The sequence below is a fragment of the Macaca mulatta genome, chromosome 13 (assembly GCF_049350105.2).
Source record: "Macaca mulatta isolate MMU2019108-1 chromosome 13, T2T-MMU8v2.0, whole genome shotgun sequence".
In the NCBI taxonomy this organism is placed as follows: Eukaryota; Metazoa; Chordata; class Mammalia; order Primates; family Cercopithecidae; genus Macaca; species Macaca mulatta.
Window position 1 is genome coordinate 28,095,393 of NC_133418.1, and position 16,399 is coordinate 28,111,791.

The window sequence follows — 16,399 nt, forward strand, 5'->3', positions numbered from 1 at the left end:
TGCTAGCCTTATTTCTGTGGAATCTGAGAACAGATATTTCGGATCCCTTGGAAGACTATAGGACCATAGGAAATATCCTCTGATAACAAAGAGAAAGAAGCTTTCTGAGAAACTTCTTTGTGTTCTGTGAAATCATCTCACAGAGTTACAGCTTTCCCCTCAAGAAGCCTTTCGCTAAGACAGTTCTTGTGGAATTGGCAATGTGATATTTGGAAGCCCGTAGAGGACAACGGTGAAAATGGAAATATCTTCAGATGAAATATGGAAAGAAGCTTTCTGTGAAACTGCTTAGTGTTCTGTTAATTCATCTCACAGAGTTACATCTGTATTTCGTGGATCTCTTTGCTAGCCTTATTTCTGTGGAATCTGAGAACAGATATTTCGGATCCCTTGGAAGACTATAGGGCCAAAGGAAATATCCTCCCATAACAAAGAGAAAGAAGCTTTCTGAGAAACTCCTTTGTGTTCTGTGAAATCATCTCACAGAGTTACAGCTTTCCCCTCATAAGCCTTTCGCTAAGACAGTTCTTGTGGAATTGGCAAAGTGATATTTGGAAGCCCATAGGGGGCTACGGTGAAAATGCAAATATCTTCAGATGAAATCTGGAAAGAAGCTTTCTGAGAAACTGCTTAGTGTTCTGTTAATTCATCTCACAGAGTTACATCTGTATTTCGTGGATCACTTTGCTAGCCTTATTTCTGTGGAATCTGAGAACAGATATTTCGGATCCCTTGAAAGACTATAGGGCCAAAGGAAGTATCCTCCCATAACAAAGAGAAAGAAGCTTTCTGAGAAACTTCTTTGTGTTCTGTGAAATCATCTCACAGAGTTACAGCTTTCCCCTCAGGAAGCCTTTCGCTAAGACAGTTCTTGTGGAATTGGCAAAGTGATATTTGGAAGGCCATAGAGGGCTATGGTGAAAAAGGAAATATCCTCAGATGAAATCTGGAAAGAAGCTTTCTGAGAAACTGCTTAGTGTTCTGTTAATTCATCTCACAGAGTTACATCTGTATTTCTTGGATCTCTTTGCTAGCCTTATTTCTGTGGAATCTGAGAACAGATATTTCGGATCCCTTGGAAGACTATAGGGCCAAAGGAAATCTCCTCCGAAAACAAAGAGAAAGAAGCTTTCTGGGAAACTTCTTTGTGTTCTGTGAAATCATCTCACAGAGTTACAGCTTTCCCCTCAAGAAGCCATTCGCTAAGACAGTTCTTGTGGAATTGGCAAAGTGTTATTTGGAAGGCCATAGAGGGCTATGGTGAAAAAGGAAATATCCTCAGATTAAATCTGGAAAGAAGCTTTCTGAGAAACTGCTTAGTGTTCTGTTAATTCATCTCACAGAGTTAAATCTGTATTTCGTGGATCTCTTTTCCAGCCTTATTTCTGTGGAATCCGAGAACAGATATTTCGGATCCCTTGGAAGACTATAGGGCCAAAGGAAATATCCTCCGATAACAAAGAGAAAGAAGCATTCTGAGAAACTTCTTTGTGTTCTGTGAAATCATCTCACAGAGTTACAGCTTTCCCCTCAAGAAGCCTTTCGCTAAGACAGTTCTTGTGGAATTGGCAAAGTGATATTTGGAAGCCCATAGAGGGCAACGGTGAAAATGGAAATATCTTCAGATGAAATCTGGAAAGAAGCTTTCTGAGAAACTGCTTAGTGTTCTGTTAATTCATCTCACAGAGTTACATCTGTATTTCGTGGATCTCTTTGCTAGCCTTATTTCTGTGGAATCTGAGAACAGATATTTCGGATCCCTTGGAAGACTATAGGACCACAGGAAATATCCTCTGATAACAAAGAGAAAGAAGCTTTCTGAGAAACTTCTTTGTGTTCTGTGAAATCATCTCACAGAGTTACAGGTTTCCCCTCAAGAAGCCTTTCGCTAAGACAGTTCTTGTGGAATTGGCAATGTGATATTTGGAAGCCCATAGAGGACAACGGTGAAAATGGAAATATCTTCAGATGAAATATGGAAAGAAGCTTTCTGTGAAACTGCTTAGTGTTCTGTTAATTCATCTCACACAGTTACATCTGTATTTCGTGGATCACTTTGCTAGCCTTATTTCGGTGGAATCTGAGAACAGATATTTCGGATCCCTTGAAAGACTATAGGGCCAAAGGAAGTATCCTCCCATAACAAAGAGAAAGAAGCTTTCTGAGAAACTTCTTTGTGTTCTGTGAAATCATCTCACAGAGTTACAGCTTTCCCCTCAGGAAGCCTTTCGCTAAGACAGTTCTTGTGGAATTGGCAAAGTGATATTTGGAAGGCCATAGAGGGCTATGGTGAAAAAGGAAATATCCTCAGATGAAATCTGGAAAGAAGCTTTCTGAGAAACTGCTTAGTGTTCTGTTAATTCAACTCAAAGAGTTAAATCTGTATTTCGTGGATCTCTTTGCTAGCCTTATTTCTGTGGAATCTGAGAACAGATATTTCGGATCCCTTGGAAGATATAGGGCCAAAGGAAATCTCCTCCGAAAACAAAGAGAAAGAAGCTTTCTGAGAAACTTCTTTGTGTCCTCTGAAATCATCTCACAGAGTTACAGCTTTCCCCTCAAGAAGCCATTCGCTAAGACAGTTCTTGTGGAATTGGCAAAGTGATATTTGGAAGGCCATAGAGGGCTATGGTGAAAAAGGAAATATCCTCAGATTAAATCTGGAAAGAAGCTTTCTGAGAAACTGCTTATTGTTCTGTTAATTCATCTCACAGAGTTAAATCTGTATTTCGTGGATCTCTTTTCCAGCCTTATTTCTGTGGAATCTCAGAAGAGATATTTCGGATCCCTTGGAAGACTATAGGGCCAAAGGAAATCTCCTCCGATAACAAAGAGAAAGAAGCTTTCTGAGAAACTTCTTTGTGTTCTGTGAAATCATCTCACAGAGTTACAGCTTTCCCCTCAAGAAGCCTTTCGCTAAGACAGTTCTTTTGGAATTGGCAAAGTGATATTTGGAAGCCCATAGAGGGCTATGGTGAAAAAGGAAATATCCTCAGATGAAATCTGGAAAGAAGCTTTCTGAGAAACTGCTTACTGTTCTGTTAATTCATCTCACAGAGTAACATCTGTATTTCGTTTATCTCTTTGCTAGCCTTATTTCTGTGGAATCTGAGAACAGATATTTCGGATCCCATTGAAGACTATAGGGCCAAAGGAAATATCCTCCGATAACAAAGAGAAAGAAGCTTTCTGAGAAACTTCTTTCTGTTCTGTGAAATCATCTCACTGAGTTACAGCTTTCCCCTCAAGAAGCCTTTCCCTAAGACAGTTCTTGTGGAATTGGCAAAGTGATATTTGGAAGCCCATAGAGGGCTATGGTGAAAAAGGAAATATCCTCAGATGAAATCTGGAAAGAAGCTTTCTGAGAAACTGCTTAGTGTTCTGTTAATACTTCTCACAGAGTTACATCTGTGTTTCGTTGATCTCTTTGCTAGCCTTACTTCTGTGGAATCTGAGAACAGATATTTCGGATCCCTTTAAGACTCTAGGGCCAAAGTAACTATCCTCCGATAACAAAGAGAAAGAAGCTTTCTGAGAAACTTCTTTGTGTTCTGTGAAATCATCTCACAGAGTTACAGTTTCCCCTCAGGAAGCTATTCGCTAAGACAGCTCTTGTGGAATTGGCAAAGTGATATTTGGAAGCCCATAGAGGGCTATGGTGAAAAAGGAAATATCCTCAGATGAAATCTGGAAAGAAGCTTTCTGAGAAACTGATTAGTGTTCTGTTAATTCATCTCACAGAGTTACATCTGTATTTCGTGGATCTCTTGGCTAGCCTTATTTCTGTGGAATCTGAGAACAGATATTTCAGATCCCTTGTAAGACTATAGGGCCAAAGGAAATATCCTCCGATAACAAAGAGAAAGAAGCTTTCTGAGAAACTTCTTTGTGTTCTGTGAAATCATCTCACAGAGTTACAGCTTTCCCCTCAAGAAGCCTTTCGCTAAGACAGTTCTTGTGGAATTGGCAAAGTGATATTCGGAAGCCCATAGAGGGCTATGGTGAAAATGGAAATATCCTCAGATGAAATCTGGAAAGAAGCTTTCTGAGAAACTGCTTAGTGTTCCGTTAATTCATCTCACAGAGTTACATCTGTATTTCGTGGATCTCTTTGCTAGCCTTATTTCTGTGGAATCTGAGAACAGATATTTCGGATCCCTTGGAAGACTATAGAGCCAAAGGAAATATCCTCCGATAACAAAGAGAAAGAAGCTTTCTGAGAAACTTCTTTGTGCTCTGTGAAATCATCTCACAGAGTTACAGCTTTCCCCTCATAAGCCTTTCGCTAAGACAGTTCTTGTGGAATTGGAAAAGTGATATTTGAAGCCCATAGAGGGCTACGGTGAAAATGGAAATATCTTCAGATGAAATCTGGAAAGAAGCTTTCTGAGAAACTGCTTAGTGTTCTGTTAATTCATCTCACAGAGTTACATCTGTATTTCGTGGATCTCTTTACTAGCCTTATTTCTGTGGAGTCTGAGAACAGATATTTCGGATCCCTTGGAAGACTATAGGGCCAAAGGAAGTATTCTCCGATAACAAAGAGAAAGAAGCTTTCTGAGAAACTTCTTTGTGTTCTGTGAAATCATCTCAAAGAGTTACAGCTTTCCCCTCAAGAAGCCTTTCGCTAAGACAGTTCTTGTGGAATTGGCAAAGTGATATTTGGAAGCCCCAAGAGGACTATGGTGAAAAAGGAAATATCCTCAGATGAAAACTGGAAAGAAGCTTTCTGAGAAACTGATTAGTGTTCTCTTAATTCATCTCACAGAGTAACATTTGTATTTCGTGGATCTCTTTGCTAGCCTTATTTCTGTGGAATCTGAGAACAGATATTTCGGATCCCTTGGAAGACTATAGGGACAAAGGAAATATCCTCCGATAACAAAGAGAAAGAAGCCTTCTGATTAACTTCTTTGTGTTCTGTGAAATCATCTCACAGAGTTACAGCTTTCCCCTCAAGAGGCCTTTCGCTAAGACAGTTCTTGTGGAATTGGCAAAGTGATATTTGGAAGCCCATAGAGGTCTATGGTGAAAAAGGAAATATCCTCAGATGAAATCTGGAAAGAAGCTTTCTGAGAAACTGCTTAGTGTTCTGTTAATTCATCTCACAGAGTTACATCTGTATTTCGTGGATCTCTTTGCTAGCCTTTTTTCTGTGGAGTCTGAGAACAGATATTTCGGATCCCTTGGAAGACTATAGGGCCAAAGGAAGTATTCTCCGATAACAAAGAGAAAGAATCTTTCTGAGAAACTTCTTTGTGTTCTGTGAAATCATCTCAAAGAGTTACAGCTTTCCCCTCAAGAAGCCTTTCGCTAAGACAGTTCTTGTGGAATTGGCAAAGTGATATTTGGAAGCCCCAAGAGGACTATGGTGAAAAAGGAAATATCCTCAGATGAAAACTGGAAAGAAGCTTTCTGAGAAACTGATTAGTGTTCTCTTAATTCATCTCACAGAGTAACATTTGTATTTCGTGGATCTCTTTGCTAGCCTTATTTCTGTGGAATCTGAGAACAGATATTTCGGATCCCTTGGAAGACTATAGGGCCAAAGGAAATATCCTCCGTTAACAAAGAGAAAGAAGCCTTCTGATTAACTTCTTTGTGTTCTGTGAAATCATCTCACAGAGTTACAGCTTTCCCCTCAAGAAGCCTTTCGCTAAGACAGTTCTTGTGGAATTGGCAAAGTGATATTTGGAAGCCCATAGAGGTCTATGGTGAAAAAGGAAATATCCTCAGATGAAATCTGGAAAGAAGCTTTCTGAGAAACTGCTTAGTGTTCTGTTAATTCATCTCACCGAGTTACATCTGTATTTCGGGGTTCTCTTTTCTAGCCTTATTTCTGTGGAATCTGAGAACAGATATTTCGGATTCCTTTGAAGACTATAGGGCCAAAGGAAATATCCTCCGATAACAAAGAGAAAGAAGCTTCTGAGAAACTTCTTAGAGTTCTGTGAAATCATCTCACAGAGATACAGCTTTCACCTCAAGAAGCCTTTCGCTAAGAGAGTTCTTGTGGATTTGGCAAAGTGATATTTGGAAGCCCATAGAGGGCTATGGTGAAAAAGGAAATATCCTCAGATGAAATCTGGAAAGAAGATTTCTGAGAAACTGCTTAGTGTTCTGTTAATTCATCTCACAGAGTTACATCTGTATTTCGTGGATCTCTTTGCTAGCCTTATTTCTGTGGAATATGAGAACAGATATTTCGGATCCCTTTGAAGACTATAGGGCCAAAGAAAATATCCTCCGATAACAAAGAGAAAGAATCTTTCTGTGAAACTTCTTCGTGTTCTGTGAAATCATCTCACAGAGTTAGAGCTTTCCCCTCAAGAAGCCTTTCGCTAAGACAGTTATTGTGGAATTGGCAAAGTGATATTTGGAAGCCCATAGAGGGCTAGGGTCAAAAAGGAAATATCCTCAGAGGAAATCTGGAAAGAAAATTTCTGAGAAACTGCTTAGTGTTCTGTTAATTCATCTCACAGAGTTACATCTGTATTTCGTGGATCTCTTTGCTAGCCTTATTTCTGTGGAATCTGAGAACAGATTTACGGATCCCTTGGAAGAATATAGGGCCAAAGGAAATATCCTCCGATAACAAAGAGAAAGAAGCTTTCTGAGAAACTTCTTTGTGTTCTGTGAAATCATCTCACAGAGTTACAGCTTTCCCCTCAAGAAGCCTTTCGCTAAGACAGTTCTTTTGGAATTGGCAAAGTGATATGGGGAAGCCCATAGAGGGCTATGGTGAAAAAGGAAATATCCTCAGATGAAATCTGGAAAGAAGCTTTCTGAGAAACTGCTTACTGTTCTGTTAATTCATCTCACAGAGTAACATCTGTATTTCGTTTATCTCTTTGCTAGCCTTATTTCTGTGGAATCTGAGAACAGATATTTCGGATCCCTTTGAAGACTATAGGGCCAAAGGAAATATCCTCCGATAAAAAAGAGAAAGAAGCTTTCTGAGAAACTTCTTTGTGTTCTGTGAAATCATCTCACAGAGTTACAGCTTTCCCCTCAAGAAGCCTTTCGCTAAGACAGTTCTTGTGGAATTGGCAAAGTGATATTTGGGAGCCCATAGAGGGCTATGGTGAAAATGGAAATATCCTCAGATGAAATATGGAAAGAAGCTTTCGGAGAAACTGCTTAGTGTTCTGTTAATTCATCTCACAGAGTTACATCTCTATTTCGTGGATCTCTTTGCTAGCCTTATTTCTGTTGGATATGAGAACAGATATTTCGAGTCACTTGGAAAAGTATAGGGCCAAAGGAAATATCCTCCGATAACAAAGGGAAAGAAGGTTTCTGAGAAACTTCCTTGTGTTCTGTGAAATCATCTCACAGAGTTACAGCTTTCCCCTCAAGAAGCCTTTCGCTAAGACAGTTCTTGTGGAATTGGCAAAGTGATATTTGGAAGCCCCTAGAGGGCTATGGTGAAAAAGGAAATATCCTCACATGAAATCTGGAAAGAAGCTTTCTGAGAAACTGCTTAGTGTTCTGTTAATTCATCTCACACAGTTACATCTGTATTTCGCGGATCTCTTTGCTAGCCTTATTTCTGTGGAATGTGAGAACAGATATTTCGGATCCCTTGGAAGACTATAGGGCCAAAGGAAATATCCTCCGATAACAAAGAGAAAGAAGTTTTCTGAGAAACTTCTTTGTATTCTGTGAAATCATCTCACAGAGTTACAGCTTTCCCCTCAAGAAGCCTTTCGCTAAGACAGTTCTTGTGGAATTGGCAAAGTGATATTTGGAAGCCCATAGAGGGCTATGGTGAAAAAGTAAATATCCTCAGATGATATCTGGAAAGAAGCTTTCTGAGAAACTGCTTAGTGTTCTGTTAATTCATCTCACAGAGTTACATCTGTATTTCGGGGATCTCTTTGCTAGCCTTATTTCTGTGGAATCTGAGAACAGATATTTCGGATCCCTTGGAAGACTATAGGGCCAAAGGAAATATCCTCCAATAACAAAGAGAAAGAAGATTTCTGAGAAACTTCTTTGTGTTCTGTGAAATCATCTCACAGAGTTACAGCTTTCCTCTCAAGAAGCCTTTCGCTAAGACAGTTCTTGTGGAATTGGAAAAGTGATATTTGGAAGCCCATAGAGGGCTACGGTGAAAATGGAAATATCCTCAGATGAAATCTGGAAAGAAGCTTTCTGAGAAACTGCTTAGTGTTCTGTTAATTCATCTCACAGAGTTACATCTGTATTTCGTGGTTCTCTTTGCTAGCCTTATTTCTGTGGAATCTGAGAACAGATATTTCGGATCCCTTTGAAGACTATAGGGCCAAAGGAAATATCCTCCGATAACAAAGAGAAAGAAGCTTTCTGAGAAACTACTTTGTGTTCTGTGAAATCATCTCACAGAGTTACAGCTTTCTCCTAAAGAAGCCTTTCGCTAAGACAGTTCTTGTGGAATTGGCAAAGTGCTATTCGGAAGCCCATAGAGGGCTATGGTGAAAATGCAAATTTCCTCAGAGGAAATCTGGAAAGAAGCTTTCTGAGAAACTGCTTAGTGTTCTGTTAATTCATCGCACAGAGTTACATCTGTATTTCGTGGATCTCTTTGCTAGCCTTATTTCCGTGGAATATGAGAACAGATATTTCGGATCCCTTGGAAGACTATAGGGCCAAAGGAAATATCCTCCGATAACAAAGAGAAAGAAGCTTTCTGAGAAACTTCTTTGTGTTTTGTGAAATCATCTCACAGAGTTACAGCTTTCCCCTCAAGAAGCCCTTCGCTCAGACAGTTCTTGTGGAATTTCAAAGTGATATTTGGAAACCCATAGAGGGCTATGGTGAAAAGGAAATATCCTCAGGTGATATCTGGAAAGAAGCTTTCTGAGAAACTGCTTAGTGTCCTGTTAATCATCTCACAGAATTACATCTGTATTTCGTGGATCTCTTTGCTAGCCTTATTTCTGTGGAATCTGAGAACAGATATTTCGGATCCCTTTAAAGACTCTAGGGCCAAAGTAACTATCCTCCGATAACAAAGAGAAAGAAGCTTTCTGAGAAACTTCTTTGTGTTCTGTGAAATCATCTCACAGAGTTACAGTTTCCCCTCAGGAAGCTTTTCGCTAAGACAGTTCTTGTGGAATTGGCAAAGTGATGTTTGGAAGCCCATAGAGGGCTATGGTGAAAAAGGAAATATCCTCAGATGAAATCTGGAAAGAAGCTTTCTGAGAAACTGCTTAGTGTTCTGTTAATTCATCTCACAGAGTTACATGTGTATTTCGTGGATCTCTTGGCTAGCCTTATTTCTGTGGAATCTGAGAACAGATATTTCGGATCCCTTGGAAGACTATAGGGCCAAAGGAAATATCCTCCGATAACAAAGAGAAAGAAGCTTTCTGAGAAACTTCTTTGTGTTCTGTGAAATCATCTCACAGAGTTACAGCTTTCCCCTCAAAAGCCTTTCGCTAAGACAGTTCTTGTGGAATTGGAAAAGTGATATTTGAAGCCCATAGAGGGCTACGGTGAAAATGGAAATATCTTCAGAAGAAATCTGGAAAGAGGCTTTCTGTGAAACTGCTTAGTGTTCTGTTAATTCATCTCACAGAGTTACATCTGTATTTCGTGGATCTCCTTGGTAGCCTTATTTCTGTGGAATCTGAGAACAGATATTTCGGATCCCTTGGAAGACTATAGGGACAAAGGAAATATCCTCCGATAACAAAGAGAAAGAAGCTTTCTGAGAAACTTCTTTGTGTTCTGTGAAATCATCTCACAGAGTTACAGCTTTCCCCTCAAGAAGCCTTTCGCTAAGACAGTTCTTGTGGAATTGGCAAAGTGATATTTGGAAGCCCATAGAGGGCTATGGTAAAAAAGGAAATATCCTCACATGAAATCTGGAAAGAAGCTTTCTGAGAAACTGCTTAGTGTTCTGTTAATTCATCGCACAGAGTTACATCTGTATTTCGTGGATCTCTTTGCTAGCCTTATTTCTGTGGAATCTGAGAACCGATATTTCGGATCCCTTGGAAGACTATAGGGCCAAAGGAAATATCCTCCGATAACAAAGAGAAAGAAATTTCTGAGAAACTTCTTTGTGTTCTGTGAAATCATCTCACAGAGTTACAGCTTTCCCCTCAGGAAGCCTTTCGCTAAGACAGTTCTTGAGGAATTGGCAAAGTGCTATTCGGAAGCCCTTAGAGGGCTATGGTGAAAATGCAAATTTCCTCAGAGGAAATCTGGAAAGAAGCTTTCTGAGAAACTGCTTAGTGTTTTGTTAATTCATCGCACAGAGTTACATCTGTATTTCGTGGATCTCTTTGCTAGCCTTATTTCTGTGGAATCTGAGAACAGATATTTCGTATCCCTTGGAAGACTATAGGGCCAAAGGAAATATCCTCCGATAACAAAGAGAAAGAAGCTTTCTGAGAAACTTCTTTGTGTTCTGTGAAATCATCTCACAGAGTTACAGCTTTCCCCTCAAGAAGCCTTTCGCTAAGACAGTTCTTGTGGAATTTCAAAGTGATATTTGGAAGCCCATAGAGGGCTATGGTGAAAAAGGAAATATCCTCAGGTGATATCTGGTAAGAAGCTTTCTGAGAAACTGCTTAGTGTTCTGTTAATGATCTCACAGAGTTACATCTGTATTTCGTGGATCTCTTTGCTAGCCTTATTTCTGTGGAATCTGAGAAAAGATATTTTGGATCCCTCGGAAGACAATAGGGCCAAAGGAAATATCCTCCGATAACAAAGAGAAAGAAGCTTTCTGAGAAACTTTTTTGTGTTCTGTGAAATCATCTCACAGAGTTACAGCTTTCCCCTCAAGAAGTCTTTCGCTAAGACAGTTCTTGTGGAATTGGCAAAGTGATATTTGGAAGCCCATAGAGGGCTATGGTGAAAATGGAAATATCCTCAGATGAAATCTGGAAAGAAGCTTTCTGAGAAACTGCTTAGTGTTCTGTTAATTCATCTCACAGAGTTACATCTGCATTTCGTGGATCTCTTTGCTAGCCTTATTTCTGTGGAATCTGAGAACAGATATTTCGGATCCCTTGGAAGACTATAGGGCAAAAGGAAATATCCTCCGATAACAAAGGGAAAGAAGCTTTCTGGGAAACTTCTTTGTGTTCTGTGAAATCATCTCACAGAGTTACAGCTTTCCCCTCAAAAAGCCTTTCGCTAAGACAGTTCTTGTGGAATTGGCAAAGTGATATTTGGAAGCCCATAGAGGGCTATGGTGAAAATGGAAATATCCTCAGATGAAATCTGGAAAGAAGCTTTCTGAGAAACTGCTTAGTGTTCTGTTAATTCATCTCACAGAGTTACATCTGTATTTCGTGGATCTCTTTGCTAGCCTTATTTCTGTGGAATCTGAGAACAGATATTTCGGATCCCTTGGAAGACTATAGGGCAAAAGGAAATATCCTCCGATAACAAAGGGAAAGAAGCTTTCTGGGAAACTTCTTTGTGTTCTGTGAAATCATCTCACAGAGTTACAGCTTTCCCCTCAAAAAGCCTTTCGCTAAGACAGTTCTTGTGGAATTGGCAAAGTGATATTTGGAAGCCCATAGAGGGCTATGGTGAAAATGGAAATATCCTCAGATGAAATCTGGAAAGAAGCTTTCTGAGAAACTGCTTAGTGTTCTGTTAATTCATCTCACAGAGTTACATCTGTATTTCGTGGATCTCTTTGCTAGCCTTATTTCTGTGGAATCTGAGAACAGATATTTCGGATCCCTTGGAAGACTATAGGGTCAAAGGAAATATCCTCCGATAACAAAGAGAAAGAAGCTTTCTGAGAAACTTCTTTCTGTTCTGTGAAATCATCTCACTGAGTTACAGCTTTCCCCTCAAGAAGCCTTTTCCTAAGACAGTTCTTGTGGAATTGGCAAAGTGATATTTGGAAGGCCATAGAGGGCTATGGTGAAAAAGGAAATATCCTCAGATGAAATCTGGAAAGAACCTTTCTGAGAAACTGCTTAGTGTTCTGTTAATACATCTCACAGAGTTACATCTGTGTTTCGTGGATCTCTATGCTAGCCTTACTTCTGTGGAATCTGAGAACAGATATTTCGGATCCCTTTAAAGACTCTAGGGCCAAAGTAACTATCCTCCGATAACAAAGAGAAAGAAGGTTTCTGAGAAACTTCTTTGTGTTCTGTGAAATCATCTCACAGAGTTACAGTTTCCCCTCAGGAAGCCTTTCGCTAAGACAGTTCTTGTGGAATTGGCAAAGTGATATTTGGAAGCCCTTAGAGGGTTATGGTGAAAAAGGAAATATCCTCAGGTAAAACCTGGAAAGAAGCTTTCTGAGAAACTGCTTAGTGTTCTGTTAATCATCTCACAGAGTTACATCTGTATTTCGTGTATCTCTTTGCTAGCCTTATTTCTGTGGAATCTGAGAAGAGATATTTCGGATCCCTTGGAAGACTATAGGGCCAAAGGAAATATCCTCCGATAACAAAGACAAAGAAGCTTTCTGAGAAATTTCTTTGCGTTCTCTGAAATCATGTCACAGAGTTACAGGTTTCGCCTCAAGGAGCATTTCGCTAAGACAGTTCTTGTGGAATTGGCAAAATGATATTTGGAATCCCTTAGAGGGCTATGGTGAAAAAGGAAATATCCTCAGATGAAATCTGGAAAGAAGCTTTCTGAGAAACTGCTTAGTGTTCTGTTAATTCATCTCACAGAGTTACATCTGTATTTCGTGGATCTCTTTGCTAGCCTTATTTCTGTGGAATCTGAGAACAGATATTTCGGTTCCCTTGGAAGACTATTGGGCCAAAGGAAATATCCTCCGATAACAAAGAGAAACAATTTTTCTGAGAAACTTCTTTGCGTTCTGTGAAATCATCTCACAGAGTTACAGCTTTCCCCTCAAGAAGCCTTTCGCTAAGACAGTTCTTGTGGAATTGGCAAAGTGATATTTGGAAGCCCATAGAGGGCTATGGTGAAAAAGGAAGTATCCTCAGGTGAAATCTGGAAAGAAGCTTTCTGAGAAACTGCTTAGTGTTCTGTTAATTCATCTCACAGAGTTACATCTGTATTTCTTGGTCTCTTTGCGAGCCTTATTTCTGTGGAATCTGAGAACAGATATTTCGGATCCCTTGGAAGAAAATAGGTTCAAAGGAAATATCCTCCGATAACAAAGAGAAAGAAGCTTTCTGAGAAACTTTTTTGTGTTCTGTGAAATCATCTCACAGAGTTACAGCTTTCCCCTCAAGAAGCCTTACGCTAAGACAGTTCTTGTGGAATTGGCAAAGTGATATTTGGAAGCCTTTAGAGGGCTATGGTGAAAAAGGAAATATCCTCAGATGAGATCTGGAAAGAAGCTTTCTGAGAAACTGCTTAGTATTCTGTTAATTCATCTCACTGAGTTACATCTGTATTTCGTGGATCTCTTTGCTAGCCTTATTTCTGTGGAATCTGAGAAAAGATATTTCGGATCCCTCGGAAGACTATAGGGCCAAAGGAAATATCCTCCGATAACAAAGAGAAAGAAGCTTTCTGAGAAACTTCTTTGTGTTCTGTGAAATCATCTCACAGAGTTACAGCTTTCCCCTCAAGAAGCCTTTCGCTAAGACAGTTCTTGTGGAATTGGCAAAGTGATATTTGCAAGAACATAGAGGGCTATGGTGAAAAAGGAAATATCCTCAGATGAAATATGGAAAGAAGCTTTCTGAGAAACTGCTTAGTGTTCTGTTAATTCATCTCACAGAGTTACATCTGTATTTCGGGGTTCTCTTTGCTAGCCTTATTTCTGTGGAATCTGAGAACAGATATTTGGGATCCCTTTGAAGACTATAGGGCCAAAGGAAATATCCTCCGATAACAAAGAGAAAGAAGCTTTCTGAGAAACTTCTTTGAGTTCTGTGAAATCATCTCACAGAGATACAGCTTTCCCGTCAAGAAGCCTTTCGCTAAGAGAGTTCTTGTGGATTTGGCAAAGTGATATTTGGAAGCCCATCGAGGGCTATGGTGAAAAAGGAAATATCCTCAGAGGAAATCTGGAAAGAAGCTTTCTGAGAAACTGCTTCGTGTTCTGTTAATTCATCTCACAGAGTTACATCTGCATTTCGTGTATCTCTTTGCTAGCCTTATTTCTGTGGAATATGAGAACAGATATTTCGGATCCCTTTGAAGACTATAGGGCCAAAGAAAATATCCTCCGATAACAAAGAGAAAGAATCTTTCTGTGAAACTTCTTTGTTTTCTGTGAAATCATCTCACAGAGTTAGAGCTTTCCCCTCAAGAAGCCTTTCGCTAAGACAGTTCTTGTGGAATTGGCAAAGTGATATTTGGAAGCCCATAGAGGGCTAGGGTGAAAAAGGAAATATCCTCAGAGGAAATCTGGAAAGAAAATTTCTGAGAAACTGCTTAGTGTTCTGTTAATTCATCTCACAGAGTTACATCTGTATTTCGTGGATCTCTTTGCTAGCCTTATTTCTGTGGAATCTGAGAACAGATTTACGGATCCCTTGGAAGAATATAGGGCCAAAGGAAATATCCTCCGATAACAAAGAGAAAGAAGCTTTCTGAGAAACTTCTTTGTGTTCTGTGAAATCATCTCACAGAGTTACAGGTTTCCCCTCAAGAAGCCTTTCGCTAAGACAGTTCTTGTGGAATTGGCAAAGTGATATGGGGAAGCCCATAGAGGGCTATGGTGAAAAAGGAAATATCCTCAGATGAAATCTGGAAAGAAGCTTTCTGAGAAACTGCTTACTGTTCTGTTAATTCATCTCACCGAGTTACATCTGTATTTCGTGGATCTCTTTGCTAGCCTTATTTCTGTGGAATCTGAGAACAGATATTTCGGATCCAATTGAAGACTATAGGGCCAAAGGAAATATCCTCCGATAACAAAGAGAAAGAAGCTTTCTGAGAAACTTCTTTGTGTTCTGTGAAATCATCTCACAGAGTTACAGCTTTCTCCTCAAGAAGCCTTTCGCTAAGACAGTTCTTGTGGAATTGGCAAAGTGCTATTCGGAAGCCCATAGAGGGCTATGGTGAAAATGAAAATTTCCTAAGAGGAATACTGCAAAGAAGCTTTCTGAGAAACTGCTTAGTGTTCTGTTAATTCATCGCACAGAGTTACATCTGTATTTCGTGGATCCCTATGCTAGCCTTATTTCTGTGGAATCTGAGAACCGATATTTCGGATCCCTTGGAAGACTATAGGGCCAAAGGAAATATCCTCCGATAACAAAGAGAAAGAAGCTTTCTGAGAAACTTCTTTGTGTTCTGTGAAATCATCTCACAGAGTTACAGCTTTCCCCTAAAGAAGCCTTTCGCTAAGACAGTTCTTGTGGAATTTCAAAGTGATATTTGGAAGCCCATAGAGGGCTATGGTGAAAAAGGAAATATCCTCAGGTGATATCTGGAAAGAAGCTTTCTGAGAAACTGCTTAGTGTTCTGTTAATCATCTCACAGAGTTACATCTGTATTTCATGGATCTCTTTGCTAGCCTTATTTCTGTGGAATCTGAGAACAGACATTTCGGATCCCTTGGAAGACTATAGGGCCAAAGGAAATATCCTCCGATAACAAAGGGAAAGAAGCTTTCTGGGAAACTTCTTTGTGTTCTGTGAAATCATCTCACAGAGTTACAGCTTTCCCCTGAAGAAGCCTTTCGCTAAGACAGTTCTTGTGGAAATGGCAAAGTGATATTTGGAAGCCCTTAGAGTTCTATGGTGAAAATGGAAATATCCTCAGATGAAATCTGGAAAGAAGCTTTCTGAGAAACTGCTTAGTGTTCTGTTAATTCATCTCACAGAGTTACATCTGTATTTCGTGGATCTCTTTGCTAGCCTTATTTCTGTGGAATCTGAGAAGAGATATTTCGGATCCCTTGGAAGACTATAGGGCCAAAGGAAATATCCTCCGATAACAAAGAGAAAGAAGCTTTCTGAGAAACTTCTTTGTGTTCTGTGAAATCATCTCACAGAGTTACAGCTTTCCCCTCAAGAAGCCTTTCGCTAAGACAGTTCTTGTGGAATTGGCAAAGTGATATTTGGAAGCCCATAGAGCGCTATGGTGAAAATGGAAATATCCTCAGATGAAATCTGGAAAGAAGCTTTCTGAGAAACTGCTTAGTGTTCTGTTAATTCATCTCACTGAGTTACATCTGTATTTCGTGGATCTCTTTGCTAGCCTTATTTCTGTGGAATCTGAGAACAGATATTTCGGATCACTTGGAAAACTATAGGGCCAAAGGAAATATCCTCCGATAACAAAGGGAAAGAAGCTTTCTGAGAAACTTCTTTGTGTTCTGTGAAATGATCTCACAGAGTTACAGCTTTCCCCTGAGGAAGCCTTTCGCTAAGACAGTTCTTGTGGATTTGGCAAAGTGATATTTGTAGGCCCATAGAGGGCTATGGTGAAAAAGGAAATATCCTCAGATGAAATCTGGAAAGAAGCTTTCTGAGAAACTGCTTAGTGTTCTGTT